The sequence below is a fragment of the Dermacentor andersoni genome, chromosome 3 (assembly GCF_023375885.2).
Source record: "Dermacentor andersoni chromosome 3, qqDerAnde1_hic_scaffold, whole genome shotgun sequence".
Classification (NCBI taxonomy): Eukaryota; Metazoa; Arthropoda; class Arachnida; order Ixodida; family Ixodidae; genus Dermacentor; species Dermacentor andersoni.
The window spans coordinates 183750528-183770880 of record NC_092816.1 but is presented as its reverse complement, the minus strand read 5'-3'; positions in this window follow the sequence as shown (position 1 = coordinate 183770880).

The window sequence follows — 20353 nt, the reverse complement described above, 5'->3', positions numbered from 1 at the left end:
CGAATAAAAAAAAATGAGCAGGGCACCCATCCAGATGGGCTAGGCCTGAGCCATTTTCACCCATCATGGAGGGTTTCTGGCGGTTTTGGAATAAAAACAGATAGGAATAGTCTTGCGTTATCTCCACACTGTTCCCACCTGTGGCAGGCCCTCTATTTTTGAATTTTATTTAATTTTCTGATTTACCTTACATGTAAATAGAAAATAGCGATTAATCGCCTATACTTTCTCCGGCTTCATTGTTTGCATTATGCGTGTAGCGTCCTATTTTCGCCATATATATCGACATTTCTGCAGCCAGTTGCCAACTGTGCAGGGTGAATGTAGTTCTACATTTGCTATATCTAACCAAATCTGTACACGCCGTTGGCAACCATGTAATAGGAACAATGACTGATGAAAGTAGCAGTGTCCGTTCTAATTCCGTCTGTCTGACCCAGACAATCGATAATTTCTATAATATGACAATATGCTAAAACTAACATAAATCGAGGAGGTTTCCTTTATTCTTGCGCCGTACATAGAGCCATGATAATCTTTACCAAGTGACACAGCAAGCGGTGCCCGTGTGATACATTTGTGGACATATCATGCTGAAAAAACGAGCGCAGTGCCAACAGAGTAGCGCTGCAACCAGTGCCCTTAACAGGGTGTCTACCAACCGGGAAAGCCGGGAATTCTCAGGGATTTTTAATAGCCTGGAAATACTCAGGAGAAACTCGGGGAAGTTGTGCTTCTATCAGGGAAAATCGAATGTAATTTCACTGAAACGGCACCAAAGCCGCGCTAATGCTGGCTCGAGTAACAGAGGGGAATCGTGACGAATTGTCTTTGACGTCGTGTCGTCTGCTGAAGTTGCCAGTGTATACTCAACGACCGATTTCCCAGACGCCCAATTTTGGCACATGCCTGATAATTCGAACGGCTTCGTGTCATTTCCAGGTACCCATTGAGTAAATGTATAAGGAAGTCCCGGACGCGATAACGCTTCGCCGTCTCATTTTCTAGACTTCTTGCCCTGACCCGAGGTCCGAAATGCCATTAATCAACGCCAGCACCGCCGCCGTTTTGATTATCTTGCCGCCTCGAACAGGCGCTCGCGCACGCACATCCACTGGCAGCCGTAGCCACCACAGCGGCAACGCTAGGTCTAGCAGCTTCGACGTTCGCCATTAAGCTTCTTGCCGTTCCGTTCTGTGTTTTTCATTGAAAGAATTCGACGCTCTCAGGAATGGTACCGACTCCGCAAATTGGTAATCCTCGCGATTGGCTTCGAAGCTCGGAAAGCACGACGCACTGCATAATGTTGTTTTCGAAAATTTAGCTTCGCCTCATTACAGTAATGTTACGCGGCGAAGCATACGCAAAGTATTGCAGTGAAGCTTAGCAACCGTGGCAAACGGCATGTGCCACGGGGCACAGTATGTATTCCTTAATTGTACACGCATGCAGCCGCCATCTCCTGTCACAGCACGCTGATATACCTAATAAGTGTACTGGAGGGCCTTCAGAACTTTTACGGACGTTCCTGTGGCGATTTGAGCCCTTAAGACAAATAAAAAAAATGCATTCTTTTTTTCGGATGTTCTTGCGGTCCTGAGGGAGTCCTAAAAATCGTAGGTTGAATGTACAACTGACCAAAATGATGCTTCAAATGGTCCGTGGGGCGAACGCGCCAGAGAAGGAGGACGAGAACAGCAAGGACTAACGCATTGCGGAATGAACGGAAAAGGAAGCATGCCACCGCTTCTGTGAAGCAGCTTGAGCTCAAAAAACAGTGTTGACTGACGCCGAGATGCAGGTGCCCCTCATCCAAATCAAGATAAACTCTCTAAAGCAGCGAAACGCAGCACTGAGGCGTTGTGCGCTGGCTGAGAGTATGTCAGAACAGTTGAGGTTGTCTTTCCAGCTGTTGAGAATCTCACTTCTGACAATGTTTTGGTCTCATGCCAATGAGCTTGCTATCTACCTAAATTAATGGAACATGTGCTTTACTCCCCCATTGCTGCATTCCTAACATCTGTCAGTTTCTTCCACCCTAACCAGTATGGCTTCCGTAAAGGTTTATCTTGTGATAGCCAATTAGCACTCTTTATAAATAACATAAGCTCTAACCTTGATCAAAATATCCCAGTTGATGCCCTCTTTTTAGATTTCGAAAAGGCCTTTGACAAAGTTCCGCATCAACGACTTCTCCTAAAACTTTCTCGCTTGCACCTTAATCCCCTTGTCTTGAACTGGATCCGAAATTTCTTAACTAACAGACAACAGTTTGTGTATGCTAACAACCACTCCTCCTCTAAGAGCCCTGTTCTCTCCGGTGTACCCCCCAAGGCACAGTTCTCGGGCCCCTCCTATTCCTTATATATATTAATGATTTACCGGCTAATCTTTCATCCAACATTCGCCTTTTTGCTGACGATTGTGTCATTTATCGCCCAATCCTAGCTGATACCGACAACCAGGCATTGCAAGATGATCTAGACAAAGTTACCTTTTGGTGCAGCATGTGGCTAATGTCACTGAACACTACAAAGACTTTACTACTACCTTTTCATCGACGGAAGCTTCACCATACTCCTAAGTACGTTCTTTGCAACTCGGAAATATCATCAGTGGAGTCATGCAAGTACCTTGGCCTTACTCTCTCAAATAACCTTTCTTGGTCCTCTCATATTACGAACATCACCAACGAAGCCAATCGCACACTTGGTTACTTCCGCCGCAACTTGCGCTTCGTACCACCATCCTTAAAGATACTAAGTTATCTAACTTTTGTCAGACCTAAGCTAGAATACGCATGCTCTGTTTGGGACCCACACCAAACCACCCTTTCTAACACTCTAGAAGCAGTTCAGAATCGTGCAGCTCGCTTTATTTATTCTGATTATTCTTACCACACTAGTGTCTCTCAGCTAAAATTAAAAGCAGGAATTTCCAATCTAGATATAAGGCGTCATGTCTTCAGACTGTGTCTTTATCACAAATTTTATCATTCTGCTCCTAGTGCTTCAGCCATCATTCCAGCACACCGTCAGTCTTGCCGATTATGTCATGAAAAATCTGTGTAGCCTCCGCCTGCCCGGACCACTGCGCACCTACATTCTTTCTTTGTGAAGACTGCCCGGGACTGGAATGACCTTCCCGCCGACGCCGTGCACCACTCCAATCCACATCATTTCAAGGCTGCCATTGAGTCCATGTTCCACTGAAGTGGTCACCCATCCCTCATGTAATACCCCACGTTGGGGCCTTTGAGGTAATAATAAATAAATAAATAAATAAATAATAAATAAATCAGTTGATGGAAATATTTGCTTTTGTATGCATCTCTTCTTGTTTGTATTTGAAAATGTTCGACTGCATTTGGAGTGGGCTTTACCATTTCTTTCGAAGATATTTTATTCACTGTGCATTTTACTAACCCCTCCCTTCCGTTTTCTTTTTAAAGAAAATAAATACTACTTTTTACCATTCAAACTGATTAGGTCCTTTTTTGTATTTTAACATGCTTACTAGAGAGTGACAGCATCGGCCGACATGGTGTCAGCCTGTTTTGACATGAGAGTTCTCTGTCACTTGGGAAATTTTGCAAAGGCACTAAGGGAAAACCTTTAAAACTCAGGGAATTAAGAAATGTCAAATTGGTAGACACCCTGCCTTAACCTGCTGACCAGTGCTTGCACTGTTTATTCACCATAACAATAAAGGGCGGTGCAGCCGAATGCCAGGTAATAATAGAAGTATGTGTGATGCCTACTTAATCAGGGAGATGTTATTTTCCACGATTTCAAGGGGCACTTGCATCGCCTCTCACCGAATTGGTTCTACACTTCAAGCCAGCACTGGCCTCGTGCAACGGACTCCACGCAACGAAAAGCGTCGATTCACTTACGACGTTTTCATATGTAGCACTGTATCGCACATAAGTTCGCTGCATAACATAATACCTATAACGTTGGCTCCCCCTATGGCGTCCCAGTACCCAGTATGACGTTGGGTGCAATATATTCACGCAAGCAACAGCCACATATAAATCGTGTCGAAACGTAACAACGCGCGTAATATATTTCTAGAAACTGTTATACATTTAGATTTACGATGAGTACTAAATTTAGATGCATGCTAAAAAAAACCAGGTGGTCAAAGATATCCGTACGTGTTCCAACTAGCCGTGTCCCTCATTGCAAGCTGTACGAGGTGCCCTATCCCATTAAGCACTTGCAATGATCATTATTCTGAACCCATGAGCGTAGCTAAGGCGCTGGGTTCGTAAAGCGAAAAAGCATCGTGAAAATCACATGAAAAAGCTGAACATAGCAATCTAGTCTCACCTAGTTCGCAAAGAAGTAGAATGAATTTATTTTAAATTGACAATGAGATACAACCCGCATTACCTTCCACAATTTAATTACAATTTACGAAGCAGTATAGAATATATTCCGTTTCAAAATTAAATTTCCCAGCATCTGCAAAATAGAATGTGGCATTGAGATAACCGTAGAAGGGTTTTACAATACGCTGTCGCATAATCAACCTAAGTGTAATCATAATCTATAGAAATACCCAGTGAAAATGACCGCAGATTCCCGTTCATTGCTAGATATTAGTGGTCCTTACGAAAACGTAATCGCAATACTTCGAAATATTTTCAGAGCGTAAGGTCTGTGTGAAGGCAGCACAATATACTCAAACAAACATGCCCGAACAATAAAGGGAAGACAACATGAGAAGAGCTAACTTGTGGCGAGACAGTTGGCTCTGTGACGTATAGGTTCGGTAGGCCTGTAAAGGAGGCTGTAAAGGAAGGTCTTTAAGAAAGGTCTGCCGGGCTTAATGTCGGCCGATGACATTGCTTTAATAATGAATACCGATATAATTAAATTTAAAAATTATATTTTGGCGTTTTACGTGCCAAATCCCCGATTTCATTACGAAGCACGCCGTAGCGGGGGACTCCAGAATAATTTTGACCACCTGGGGTTCTTTCCTGCCAGAGCCCAACGCCACCCCCACACGTCCTTCCCCCCCATCCCCTACGGCATTTCTCGCGACGGAAGACGGCGTGTTTGCTCTCCGCTTTCTTCGCGCGCGTCAGATTGTGCCGCGATCATCGACTTCCCTGGCGTGCTTTTAGTTGCACGTACAGCATACAACGCGCGGCGTTTGTGTCACCGCCCTTGGACTTTATACGGGACATCACAGCGATGGCGACGGCAAAAATGCGCCTGGAGTGTACGTATAAATAAAAAGGGGCGCAAGCAATGTTTATTACGTAATAAGTTCTTAGCGTTTTTCCTTTGTTATGAAAAGTTGAAAACTGTTGGCGCTTGTGAGACTGGCATTGAGTTAGAGTTGACGTACTGTTAGGGGCAGGTTTATATTTCTCAAGTGCTTAATGCGGCAGAAGAACTTCTTTAAGGAAGTTATGACATCTCATGTAACTCATTTATCGGTTTCCACAGAATAGCACGTATGATGAAAGCTGGAAGCAATTTTTGCTTGCGTGAAGAACAATGCATGCTACTCTCGACGCTGCTGTGTTAGCGAATCAGTGCCGCACTCATTGTCATGCAGGATTTGTGCATCGTCGCAGAAGAGAGGCGGCGTTCGTGATCGGTGAACCCTCTATTTCTTTCAATGCCAGCCAGATGCGGCCGACCTTAGGCTACGTTCACACTTGGGAAACGGCAAGCGGGCGGAAAAGCCAAAGCGGCCGGAAAATATTTTCCGCGCATGTACAAGATGTTCACATTTGTTTCGCCACTGCAGCGGAAACCACTGCCGCTTTCGCCCTCATCTATCTAGTTTGCGTACGTTTGTCCGCGTGGTGGCGCTGTTCATCACACTATTTCAGGACATACGTTCATTCATTGATCCATCAGTTACTAAAAGCTGTCACTTCGCGCAACTGCGCGTGTCGCTTTTAACTTTCATCTACCATGGAAGATAAACAAGACATAGTTTCGATAGCTTTAGCTAGTTGCTTTTCCTAAATATACACAATGAACAACGGAAAACGTTAAATTTTATGACCGGATGTTTACATGCTAGTGCAGCTTCCGGTGAAGCGGAACGGCTTTCCGTTTCGCCGCCTGGTTTTCCGCCCGTTTCTCCGCCTAGGCGGGCGGAGTTCGTCACGTTTTTTTCCGCTTCCGCCTGCTTCGAGAACAAGTGTGAACGTAGCCTTACCGTTCACCCCTCTCTTCTATCGTCCTTTCCTACTCTCCCCCGTAGGCAAGCGTTCGCACCTGCTATACGGTCGTGGGGAAGAGTACCGTCTGGGTTGCGCCTCACAGCGGAAGTCGGAGGAAGACTGATAGCTGCCGTGCATTGGTCGGAGAAGCGTGCTCGTCTCGAACACCGGAGGCTTGGGTTCGGTTCCCGCCCAGACCAAAATTTACCAAATTTTCTTATCAAGCGTCTTTCCTTTCTTTAGATGACTATCACGCGTAAGAACCTGACAGATGCAGGGACGGAGCGTCTACCGATTCTCATCGGGAACGGCAGCGGCGAACGCTCAGGCGCCGGCGTTACGCAAGCAGGCGTAGCTAAATTAGTCGTACCATCTGGATAGCGTCGCATCGCGGCAACTCACTGAGCTCGCTCCCCAACGCCTCCCGTTGGGGAGCGAGCGATTGCAGTGGCATTGGAAAAATAGGCGAGGCGTTGCCTGCACCGAGCCTCTTAAAAGTGGGTCGCTTTCTAGGATCCCGGTGCCTACATTGGGAAGTAGGCCCCCGTACGGGATCCAAAACGGCATTTGCTTCCTTTTTACACCTTCAAGCGTCCTAACATTATTGGTGTCCGTGTTTTCACACATGTGTGCCGTCAGCTTCTCCAAAGAGCGTTTCCTCCTACGCTGTGGCAAAATTAGGGAGTCAGGAGCGTGTTCAGCTGGTATTATGTTTTCGAGCGTGCTTCCGTCATGTGCCGTGTAAAGATTTCTATCGATGGCAGCCCCCGGCAGAAAACTACCCGAGGATATGTGTAGCAACGGCAAGGTACTGAGGGTCACGAGAGGGGACTGCACTTCCCCGAATCCCACGTTTGCCACATGCATGCTCACGTTATGTCAGTGTGAAATAACAGATGTGCGTCAAAAGCTGGTAATTTTCATTGTGGCATCGCCGAAAAAGATTGTTAGGTGCGATTCTTCAATGCGATGTCTATATGAGGCGCCACCTTACGCTCTTGGCAAGAATAGCTGTTTGAATGTACGTAAGGTGTTTCCTGTCATTTGGCGTGCAGCGCACTATAGCTCATCGTACTAACCCGTCCAAGCGCGAGCAGCGGAGTGTTGGGCTTTTGCGCAGCCCAGCGAAACTCAAGAAGCACGAAGATCTGCGACCACCTGCGCTATGTCACGAGCGGTGTTCTTGGCACCTCAGAGTTGGCCGTGCACGTTGAGGAGTTTTGGTTCCCGCTAGGTTGCGCGAAAGCCTCGAGTTTTAAACGTGTAGTATATTACACTACCGGGGTCCCTAATATGCAGTGAACCTGATATGGAGGCCCGAAAATTTGGTCGTAGTGATTGCGACATCTGCTTGCACTAGCAGTGGTACGTTAAGTGACAGCTTCACTGCCAAAATGAATACAAAAGCGTATGACAGGACGAGCGCAGGCTGCCTACAGTTACTGCAATAAGCGGGATGCAAATTGTCGAATACGGAATATAGATGGATGTAATGTATTCTGCAAGGCGCGGAAGTTTGATGAAATGAAAAGGTGTTATATACCGTACTGTAGTGAAACGTGAGAGGAAACGGACGTTCCTGGATCTTGCCAGTTTTCGCGGCATTCGCTTCACCACTCAATGTTCTCGGGCCTTGAGTTTATTATTTAGTGTTTGCACCGCGAACGGGGGAAAGCCTCCTAGTTAACTAATAAAGCGCCCGCCCTTTGTTGGGCTGCTAAGCACGAAGTCGCGGCATCAAATCCTGGCAAGGACAGGGGCACTTACGTGGGGACGAAATGCAAAAACGCCCGTATGCTCAGATTTAGGTGCATGGTAGAGAGCCTCAGGTGGTCCAAATTACTCCGGATGCCCCCTCCCCCCCCCCCCCCCCCCGCGGCGTGCCTCATATTCGCATAGTGGCTTTGGCACGTAAACTCCCGTAATTGAATTAATTTAGCGTCTGTCCTGGCCATGTGGTGATGCCGGAAAAGAATGCCCGCCACGAGCCCCTACCGTCCGATTCCATGTGCCAGGACTAAGTTTTCTTAAACAGCAATGCTTTCATTTTCTGAGAAGTCAGCTAAGTTTTTTCTTTCAGTGTCGTCTCTGCGTACAAAGCTCAGCTCAGTATCTACATTAACTTTGTGAATATTTTGCACATACTGCTTGCACCCGCTTAATTGGTTTGGGCTATTCCTTTCTGTACATTCTTGTTGCACGTTTACCGGTCAACCGATTTACATGTGTAGCGAGTAGTGCAAACACGGCGCCCATACACGCCAGTTCAAAGTGGAAGACTACCAGAGCGTTCAGGCACTCAGTATTCGAGCGGCAATTATGACGTTGAGAGCACATAAATGAATGCGTTATACGAGCTCAAACGTCAATTGCTAGTACACCTTGGTCTTTCATTTTAACACGTGGCACTGCTTTGCCTCGAGGCAGAACCTAACGACCATAGCAGGTCTGGAATGTGAAGCAGCTGCTGACATTCGCGTTATTCCTGCGCGGAGCCTAAAAACTTACCGAAGCCCGAGTCCCACAAGAAAGCGTAGGAAGTCGAATTCCATTCCCAGTGGGTCGAGAGAGGGCCACTTGAGGTTGAACTCGGCGAGCAGGTCGTGCAGCGCGTGCGTGTTTTCCTGCTTTTCAGCCATAACGGCGAGGCAGCTCTGATAGCCGGCCATCATCCGGGAACCGGACGTGAACGAGGAGCTGTTGGGGCTCTTTTCAAGCTCTTGAAACAGCCGCAACCTGCACGCGGCAAGCGGTCACGTGGTGCACGTTTAAGTCAGGAAAAAAAAAAAAACCACGCAGAAACTCCTCTGAGAGATATCTAAGTATGTGCAAGCATTGTGCCGCTTGCTCATCTCCACGTGGCCAAATGTCCTTATCAATTTTATGAAGCCTGATACGCCCAATATATACGTTTATCAACCCTATCGGAATAGGTCATACCCTTATCTACCCTTATCGGCAGTTACCGACATAAGGAACTCAAAAGAACCGACCGGTAGGCTAGTTCGTGCTGCATAAGTTGGGGTAAAGCGCAAAAGAGCATGCAGGACGACAAAAGGAGACGAAGACACAGCACTACTAACAGCTGATTCTTTATTGCACATGGTTAATACATATGTGTATATGTGTTATCGCTGTGAAGTAAACAATCAGTTGTTAGTTATCTGTGTTTCTGCATATCACTTTTGATCTGTCAAACAAGGGTTTACAGCCACAGTGCATGCAGTGTGCGGCTAGATGACAGGTCTTTGATAGATGACGAACATTGTTAGAATGCTCCCGTAAGCGATTATTGAGGCATCTTCGCGTACGTCCAATATATTCCTTCCCACAGGATAAAGGAATACACTAAAGCCCTCCTTCTATGCACGAAACAAACTGTTCTCGCTGTTTTTTATTGCAGCCCTGAGCTTTCTGTGTAGAATTATTTACTTTCGTCCTCTCTGTCTTTCCTATCAATAAATCCAATTCAATAATATTCACTTTCGCACAGAAACAAGACACTTCGAAAGGGATGGAGAAAACGACGTAAACGCCAACATGTTTTCCAATTTCCTTCAGATTACGACTAGCTTGTTGCAAATACGGCATAGAAACTTTTCTTGCGTCCGCTCCGTTGGGCTGCGTGATCCGGACAATCATAGCGTTGTCTTAACATGCTGCCAGCTACAGCCGTCAGCAGTTGCAAGTGGTAGCGAGCTGCGCTTAGGTGCGAAAGTTCCTTTTCGCAGCTTCTGTGCACAAGGTGTTGGCACGATTTAAAAAGAGCGTTTTTATCAAAGACGTTAATGATGGCTCGCTTAACTAATTTGCAATACGCTCACGATAATGGTAGAATGGCCTTCTTTCTTCGGGCCCTGTAGCACCAACACACAAGACAGTTTAGGAAATGAAGCGCGAGACCTAAAAAGCTCATGGATCCGTTAACAGGCACTTCACATGCCAGGATAAGAGGTTGAGGGCATTCGCGTAAAACTGAGCAAATCGCAGACTTGGCAGAAGTTGAGAATTCATTGTTACGTTGTAAAAACACCAAATAATCATCTACATACCTAAATGCTTTCGTAACCACTGGTCCTTCCAAGTGAGTGAGCAGAATTCTATCGTAATGAGCGAGAACGCGGTCGCTGCAAAAAAGGTAAAAGGCAGGAGCCAATACATATATACGCCTTGCCTCTGTAAGAACGTTGTCACCCCAAGGGGCGAACGTTGAGCACAAATAAAACTTTTGAAGTTCTAAAAACTGGTTGGAGGTTAGACCGACTTCATTCTGGAAGCCCACTATGCCATGGTTGTCCATAGCGTTTTCCACCCATTGAAGTACCTCCTTTTGTTGTTAAAAGTGAAACAAATCTTTAACTTCTAGAGAGAAGGCAGACAAGTTCACGTCTTGAAATTTACCACTTGAAAATTTTACCACTTTGTTAGAGCTGCTGATCCTAAAATCATAGTCGAGAGATAAAATCTTTAGCTTCGCCTGTAAAAAGCGAGCGACCGTTTTCTGTCATCTGCCCTTTTTTGTAATAATTACCTGGAATGGACACTGCGTTTTGACAGAAAAATACACTTGCACACAGTCGCTTAGCCTTGCGTAAGTCCCGACAAAGGGCTTTTAGATTAATGCTCTTGCACATGTCCACGCGGCTCTTTCGTAACTGTATCAAGGCACACGTCAGAACCGCTTAACAGAGGGGAGTTAATTGCTTCCAGTTCTTTAGCGTTGTTCGGGCCTTTTTCAAGCACAGTGAAGCCGCCTTCTTGATGGGCCTGAACTAAGAATAACGAATTATCCTCGGAGTGTTCATCTGTACCGTTCAGATTGTACATAACGATGGGTGCAGCAATTCTTCCAAGCAGGTCTACACCTTCTGAGATGCAGCGTTCAGCGTCAGTATGAGGCGCACTGCTACCAATCTTCCTCGCCATGGCAAGAAGCTCTGGCACCGACATTTTTGGTTAAATGACGAGTTTCTGAAGACAGGGCCGAAGCTGTTGCAGGGTTTGCTGATACAGCTGCTCTGTCGTGTCGTCCAGGATTCGGGAGCTGAAGCGAAGCTACGGAGACGACTTAGCACATTGTAATGACATTTCAAAACGTTTATATGCCCAAAACTTTACGAACGTCGACTTTCACGAAAGACTAGTGTTCAAAGCTGATCGCTAAGCCTTAAGTGCGCAGCGTCCGAAATAACCAAGACGCGTTTAGTGAATAGGTGGGGAAAACAGCAGAGAAAAGAGAAAGCTGGTGTCGTCAAAGCGATTGGTCACACAGAGATGCGTATAGCTAGATTAGGATATGAAACACGTAAGTAGCTCACACAGGCCAGGTGAGTATTTGTCGTCATCCCGAATAAAAGGGAACGTCTTCACAAATCAGCATCATCGTCTGAGGATATATTAAAGGAGGGTAGGTAGCGAGAAGCAACTTTAAGCTATGGAGAACGTGTTCAGATATTCTGAAGTTGTTGTTTTTTTCGCCGGGCAAATTTGTGATATTTCATGAGTATTTCGCAAGAGTAGGTTGAGGTGACTACAATATGCAAATAGTGCCGCCTTGGCTGTGATGAGGCATTGAAAGCACGCTTAAGGAGTAAAAAATAGGTTTCATGTTGGCTGTCTAATACTCTGAGGAATGTCATTGCATAGTATTATAGATCACACCTGAGTACGGTCAGAAGCTTGCAGAGTCTGACGAAAGAAGCTTATGAAAGGGATATTCAGGCACGGAACGTACATTCAGGTTGTATGGTTCATGACACAAAGAAAATAGAATGAGCAACACAGAGAAGAATAAATGAAATGCAGTGAGGGAAAGCAAAAGAAGGCGGCAAGTTGGGTACAGGACGTGCTGAACGCTCTCGTGTTCTCCTTGAGCCAGCTTCAGCTTTCAATCTGTTTACGAGTACGGAGGAAGCAGCGATATCGCGAAAAACGCTCACTCGTTCCGGATTGCTTGGAGCTGGTAGAAACTCCTGTTCGCCATGCCATAAAAGCAAATTGAAGCAAGTCGTAGATATTGTCGCAAAGTCAAACAGGCGTCGTAGAGCGCTATTCAGGAGGCGCAGTGGCAGGTCGCCTTTTTAAATAGCGAGCGCAACCGCGACTTCTTCACTGCGCCTTGAGAAAAACGGTCACGCATACTCGCATTGTCTTCTCCTTCATCGGAGCACAGGTACGGTATTTGCACCCCTACGAAGGTAGCATCGTCCCGATCCGCAATTAAAAGCAAAAGTTAGTCGGACAGGTACGGCTTCATCCGCACCACATTCACTACTTCGGGTAAGTGCTTGCGGCGACTGGAGCTAATGTCACTGTCAGGAATGACCTCGTAATTCATATCGCTCAGGCGTCGGATCACTCTTAGGAGTTTTTCGAAACGCCCACGACGGCGTATGGGTATCCAAACCCATACTTTATCACCGGGACTCGTAAGATCGTATCGTTTGACATCTTGGTCTTGCAGATACGTGCGCGGGCAAGCGGTCTGACTTTTTCGGCGCGCTGGCTAAATTCGTCAACGTCGGTAGGTATGTTCTCAAACTCGCGGGCAGCATGACATCCAGCGTCGTCGTGGCTTCGCGACCGTAGACCAAGCTCAACGGTGTCGTTCTAGTAATTTCTTGTCGAGCGGTATTGTAGGCCAAGGTTACGAAAAGCAAAATCTAATCCCAGTTCTTATGTTCCACATCAACATACATGTACAGCATGTCTACGAGGGTCTTAAGACGCTCGCTTAGTCCGTTCGTCTGGGGATGATATGCGGTTGTTTTACGGTGGCTTGTACCACTGAGTCTGTGAACCGAGTGAAGGAGTTCGGCAGTTAAGGCAGTTCCCTTGTCTGTGATGACTACATTTGGGGCGCCGTGCCTAAGGACGACGTTTTCGATAAAAAAGTGAGCTGCTTCAGCTGCTATTCCTGCCTGTGTATCTTTCGTCTCCGCGTAACGCGTCAGGTAATCGGTGGCAACAATTACTCATCTGTTGCCAGCTGTAGAAGTTGGAAATGGGCCCAGGCAATGTATTCCAACTTGGATGAATGGCCGGCCTGGTACCTCGACTGGTTGTAAGAGACCTGCAGGCTTGCCGGGAGGTACTTTGACTCTTTGGAAGCCGCCGCAAGTTTTTATGTGATGTTTTACAACAGCGGGTAGCTTCGGCCAGTAGTACTTGCGTCGGAGTCGGGACAATGTTTTCGTGTAGCCTAGATGACCTGCGGTAGTTTCATCGTGGCATGCTTTGAGTATTTATTTTCGAAGTGATGCCGGTGTGAAAAGCTGGTACGTGCTGCCACTGTCAGAAAAGTGTTTCTTATAGGGAACATCGTTCTGCAGACAAAACGACGGCCGTCCTCTAGCATAAAGTCGCGGAACGTCTTTACTTCGACCTTCCAAGAAATTAATGCCCGGGAGTAGCTCTGGGTCGTGGCCCTGATCCTGTGAAATGGTGACGGCGCCGACGTTACCCAATAATACAGCGTCCACGTCCACGTCATCGTTGCCTGTGGACTCGACGAGTGACCGCGAGAGGCAGTCGGCGTCGGTGTGCCTCTTTCCTGATTTGTAAGTTATGGTCATGTCGAACTCCTGAAGCGTAAGACTCCAGCGCGCCAGACGGCCAGGTGGATCCTTGAAGTTAGCCAACAAAGAGGATGATGATCGTTGACAACCTTGAACGAACGGCCTTACTAATAGATGCGAAATTATATAACTGCCCACACCACGGCGAGGCATTCCCTCTCGGTTGTCGAGTTTCCTCCGTACGAGACAGAGTTCGGCTGGCGTAGGCGATTACTTTTTCGGAGCCGTCTTGCCACTTCACCAGTAGGGCGCAGCCTAACATTACCTGCATCAGTGTGAAGTGCTGTAGGGGCATCCTGGTCGAAGTGCGCAAGAACAGGAGGCGTTTGCAGGCGTTGGCGTAGCTCGGTAAAGCCTACTTGCTCAACCCCTCCCCCCCCAGGGAGGGAACATCGTCTCGTATCAGGCGTGTTAACGGTGCACCAATACATGAAAAATTCGCAATAAAGCATCGATAATAGGCGCACAGCCCTAAGAAGTGTCTCACTGCATTCTTTTTGGACGTTGTGGGGAATTTCGCCACAGCGTCTATTTTGTCGGGGTCAGGTCGTACACCCTCGTGACTGATGACGGGGCCGAGGAAGCACCATTCGCTGAAACCAAATTGACATTTCTCGAGCTTTAACGCCAGGGCAGCCGAGCGTACGGCTTGGAGAACAATGAGCAGCCGCCTTAGGTGCTCCTCAAATAAAGCTGAGAACACTATGACGTCGTCTAGATAGACCAAGCATGTTTGCCACTTCAAGCCTGATAGTACAATGTCCATTAGACGCTGAAAAGTGGCAGGCGCTGAGCACAAACCGAAAGGAAGGACCTTAAATTCGTCAAGACATTCGGGGGTCATGAAGGCAGTTTTCTCACGATCTCTCTCGTCGACCTCGATCTGCCAATACCTGCTTGGTAGGTCCATTGATGAAAAGTAACGTGCATGCCGCAGTCGGTCCAGCGAATCGTCGATGCGAGGCAGCGGTAGACATCTTTCTTCGTCACCCGGTTTAATTTGCAGTAATCCATGCAGAATCGCAAACTGCCGTCTTTCTTTTCGATTAAGACCACGGGTGAAGCCCAGGGACTTCGCGAAGGCTGTATCACATCATCCTCGAGCATCTTCTTCACTTGCTTTTGAATCTCTTCACGTTCCTTTGGAGCTACACGGTAGGGATTTTGTCGAATCGGTCGGGGTAGTATCATTCGTGAGGATACGGTGCTTGGTCAGTGGTGTTTGTTTTACGTTTGACGTAGTCGAAAAGCAATCTTCGAACTGGTGTATCAGCTCCAATAGGCGCTGCCGCTCCGAAGGCGACAGGGCAGAGCTGACGTCGACAGACAAAGGTGGCGAGGGCGGCCCGGTCGTTTCTTGTAGAGCGAATCAATGTAAGTTGAGTGATGTCGTCGCATTACGCAATTGCGGTACCCTTCTGGTTGTGATGGTGTTCGTTGCTGAAGTTGGTGAGAAGGATTTACGCATTCGTATGAGTCATGTCGAGTACGCCTCTAGCAATGGAAACGCCTTGCGTGAGCAAGAGTGCAACGATATGCTCCGCGATCACATCCCCGTGGTAGGGCTTCTTGCATGATACAGAGACAAGGCGGGAAGATCGCAGCTGAATGGTCACATCGTCGGCGATTCGTAAACGCTCATGTTTCCCGTAATTAATCGTCTCGCCATATGGGCTGACAGAAAACGTCACCATACGTTCTGGAATGTTTATGACTGCGCCGTGATCTGGCAGAAAATCCATTCCCAAGATGAGGTTTTTGCAGCAGTCGAGGAGAAGGACGAAAGTAGCAACGAAGTTGGGATCACCGATATGAATTTGGGAGGGGCATGCTCCCATTGGTGTCATTAGCTGACCCCCAGCACTTCTTATGTGGGGCCCTGTGCACGGCGTCTTCAATTTCCTAATTCGGTGGGCCAGCTCTTGCCGCATATTCGAGTAGTCTGCCCCAGTGTCAACAAGTACGGTGACATGGTGTCCATCCACCAGAATGCTGAGACCGGCATGGGCAACGTCGTCAGCGTGAGTATTCGTCGTCGTCATATCGTCTTCGTGGGGAGCGTGGGGTGTATTTTTGGCATCTCGACATAGGGCAAGCTTCCCCCCGGAGGTCGCTGCCGTTAGTCTCGCCGGCGCGGACTATGGGAACGAGCACCCCTGCCGACGTTAGTGGTGAAACTCTGGCGATTTGGGGAAGTGTAACGCACAGGTGACGGGGACTGCCAGCGACGACGTGGTGAAGCTGCTTGTCTGGGCGACAGCTGATCACTGCTCGGGACGCGACGGTCGTCGAAGTGCACGGTAGCGGCAGGCGAAATGGAGCCGGCTCCATGATCTGGATAGTGGCAGTAACGGGCAACGGGGCCTGGTTCGCCGCAGAGGAAGCAGAGTGGTCGACGGTTGGCCTCGCGCCACATGTCCGTACGGCAAACTCGAGGTCGTCTCACAGACTCCCGTTGCCACTATGGCACGGGAACGGGCCGTGGTTGAAATGGCGCTATCGGAGGTGAAGGGGGGGGGGGGGGGCACGTCGGATTATGTCGGCATAGGTCAGCCTACGTGTTCCAGGACATGGGGCTGGTGAGGACAATGCTTGCCGCAACTCCTGGCGCACGACTTCGGCGACAGAAATGACCGGCGACTCCGTAGGAGGAATGCCCAGGGCTCGCAGCTCTTCATACAGGATGTCTCGAATCATGTCCCGTAAAGAAGTGCGGCCAGAAATCTGAGTTTCGGAGCTGATTGGCGTGTTGTTGGGCTGGCGGTCGAAGTGGCGGAAACGTTGCTGAAGCGGCCGCTTGATGACAGTCGCTTCTTTGATGAATTGGTCGACCGTTCTTGACGGGTTTCGTACAAGACCAGCAAACAGCGGTTCCTTAATTCCCCGCATATCGTGACACACCTTCTTTGCCTCGGTCATAACGGGGTCAGCTCGGCGAAACGGACGGGTCATATGGCAACGGTTTCGTTGGGTTTCTGTACCCGAGCCTCTATAAGTTGTTGCGCGTAATTTCGCCGGTCTGAGCTCGAGATAGTATCGAGTAGCTGACGAAGACCTGACGAAAATATGGCCGGTTCGCCCATATCTCCAAGTAGGTTCGACTCCTGCCAAAGGTCATGGGTTCAACTCCCTGTAAATTTTGGTGTCATAATGCCGGATATCGCATGTTTCGCCGCCTGAGCTATGTAAGGCGTTCGCCTTAAGAAATCGATTGCCACAAACAGCTATTCGAGCAGCTACCATGGCGTCACGATAACGTACTCGACTTGTGCGCTGCATGTATTGGTTCGATTTCATGCAAAGGTTCTTTTGGGACATCACGAAAATTTCCTGAAGGTTTCGGTGCGTAAGCCATCTGATGATGCGAGCATATTCAACTCAAGAACAAGAAAATTCTAGTTACACCTTAGCAAAATCATGCGCAAGATACCACGCTATAACGAAGAACGACACGCATAAGTTTATTGTACAGCCCTGTCGTGTTTACGCCCATATATGAATAATTCGGCCAGTCTTTGTCGTGGCTTGCAGTTTTTCAGTACATAGCAGCCTACACGCACTTATATCTCAGTACGTTATGACCAAGAACACAGCTTTTTTGGAATGGTAAAAGCTACAAAAATGATACCACCACGAAATTCTTTTTTCTTTTGGCAGAGAAAAGAAACTGATAATCAATATATCTGCAAGGTAACACATGCTGACGCACGCTGAAGTGCTCCAGCAGACGTTGTAATCACTCGAAAACGCTTATGTTTAAATTATGGGGTTTTACGTGCCAAAACCACTTTCTGATTATGAGGTACGCCGTAGTGGGGGTCTCCGGAAATTTCGACCACCTGGGGTTCTTTAACGTGCACGTAAATCTAAGTACACGGGTGTTTTCGCATTTCGCCCCCATCGACATGCGGCCGCCGTGGCCGGGATTAGATCCCGTGACCTCGTGCTCAGCAGAGGACGCTTATGTGCCATGACATAGGATCGCAGTTTCAGGAACCGTGCTCTGGACAAACGTGTTGCAGGCCGTACCGTTGGTGCATGTCATAGCCACGTACCTGGTGCGCGACGCGAGTAGTTCGAACTGATTCCTGGTGGTGCCGTGGCTGCTGTTCCACGATCCGCACACGTGGTCGTAGAAGTTGTCGCACGGGTCCACGCGGTGGTCAACGCTGGCGGCCAGCTCGGCGCCGAAGTCGAAGCAGTCCGACGGGTGGTCGCACCACGGGAAAAGCCGCGCGGCTACCCACATGAATGACACGCGTAGAGCGCAGTAGACGCACGACAGCGCCAGTTGTGCGGGAAGCTTCCAGAACATGGACCGCGCGGGAAGCCTTCCAGCGCCTCCCTCGGTGAACCTCCGGAGATGTCGGCTGACCTTTCAACGATTATGGTCGGCCGATGCAAAGGTAGAGCCAGTTCTTTACCTAGAAACAGCGCCGCGAGGCAGGTAGTCAGAATCAACTAAGGAGCTCTGCTGCTGCCGTGCTAGGGAGCCTGAAGCGAGTGAGTAGAGATCAATTCGTTCACGGACAACATTGATCGCTTGGTTGTTTGGTTGGTTGGTTGAGCCTACGTGATATTGTGCAACCCACTACGGAAACAAAGTCGTTATATTTTTGTCACAGAGAAGTTATTGTAGATAAATGAACGGTAGATTATCGTACAATTATAATAAAGTTTGTTACTTTTCAAAAATATGTTTTGTGAATCTTCAGAGGCATTGTTAAGCTAGAGCTGCTAATTATATTGTTAAGTAAATATGATGAGAAAAATAAACTAGGAAATTAAACATGCCAATCTCTGTGTCACATAACGTTAAATACGTAGCATATCACATATGTCCGGCAATAGTAAGTACTAGACACAATTATAAGCTTTCGCTATGTTAAGATTCACGCATGCAGTAAGCTACCTGCTGTGCCTAGGGAGTTGAATGCGGCTCTATACGTCCGCATGCTTGCAATATATTGAAAAACCGCGTCAGAATTAAGCCTATTCAAACTGAAGTCATCAGCACGTTATTTGTAATTTAAACCATTATGTTGTATAAAGCTTTCTCAATTAACTTTAGGTTATTTGAAGCAAGATATGTAGATGCAAAATTGTCTAGATTGTAACCAGCTCATCTTTCTCAGGTGAGAGAGAGAGAGAACAACTTTAGTGAAAGTGCCTGCAGAGTCGGTTAGGCTCCCTCCACGCAGGGAGGACAAGCTTTTACCGCGACGCGGCCCCTACGTCAATCTCGTGCATTGTGCTCCTCGAGGTCTTGGTTCCTCGCTACTTCCGCGAATCCGAGAGGGCCGCCGCCCCCTTCCTCGGGGTGCTGCACCCCTTCTCCTCGGTTTCGCGAGGTCGCTGCCTCTCTAGAGCTGCCGAGACCTGCTGGACGGCCTTGAGTTGTGTATCTTGGTCATATATCCTCTTTGCAGCCTCTAGCTGCGGCGAGGACTGCCACCGATCGCTCAGGCAGTGGCTTCTTGTACCTGCCGGAAAGCATGATTTTATTTGCGTACAATTAAACTTTTTGCGTGGCATTGTAACGTTTTCGAGCACTTTCGCCACGTTTACGACCTCGCTATGCCAACTATTTCCTGAGGATCCGTTTTAGCGGCATTGTTAACCTTCCGTTGCATGCCGCCGTGATTTTCGACCAGCCACCGCAAGCTTAGTAAGGGAAAGCGGACCAATCGCTGACGCGGACACCACCCTCTTCATGCGATTATCGATTTTCAGTGCACTGGCTCGGCCCTATCGAATCTCTCTCCACCTGAGCGTGCGCCTCGCCTCTTGTCAGTCAATTTGATAAGACAACCCGCTCACTGTAGGCAATGTTATTCGCTTTTAAAGCAAACAAAAGTAACCGCCTATTAACGAGGAGAGCGGTTGATTGGTCTGTTCAGACAACCCTGCGGGTCACTGCCCGATGCTCGCGTCGGCGGTTACGCAAATTTGACGTCAAGAGATTCGAATAAAAACGTATTGAAATAGTTTTACGTTATAAGGCCCTTGGATTGACACACTGTCTTTTGAAAGTTTTGATGACATTTAGTCAAATGGTACACACAATATACCCACATTCTAGTTTTCTCGTCCAAATTGCTTGGCAATGCATTTCGATTCTTTGGAGTGCGTTCCTCTGCACCATGTGGAGTCGTGCGGGGCTGGCTCTTTGACATCCTTGTATACTTGCAGCTGCCTTATTGCGTTACATAAAGCAGGTGCCTGAAAAATATCATTTGTAGAATTTAAAACGAGGACATAGTGTAAAACAAAATAAGACTGTAAAGAAATGAGTTCACTGCACTAAAATAAAGTCTTAGCTATTAAAATGTCTTCCTACTGAAAGGCATGCGAAACATTCAAATGACTGCAATAGTGAACTGCTAAACTGACTACAATTTTTAGATTTAAAGAAAAAGGAAATAACCGACAGTTCATCATCGTTCAGCACCAATGTTACAATACTCCAACTAATAAATAGAATATTGGTTATTGTCAGATGTCATAAGTCCATCATTAGTCTAGCGTGTCACAAACACCACTTTTGACACATCCTAAGCATGTACCCAGTGTGCCCCCC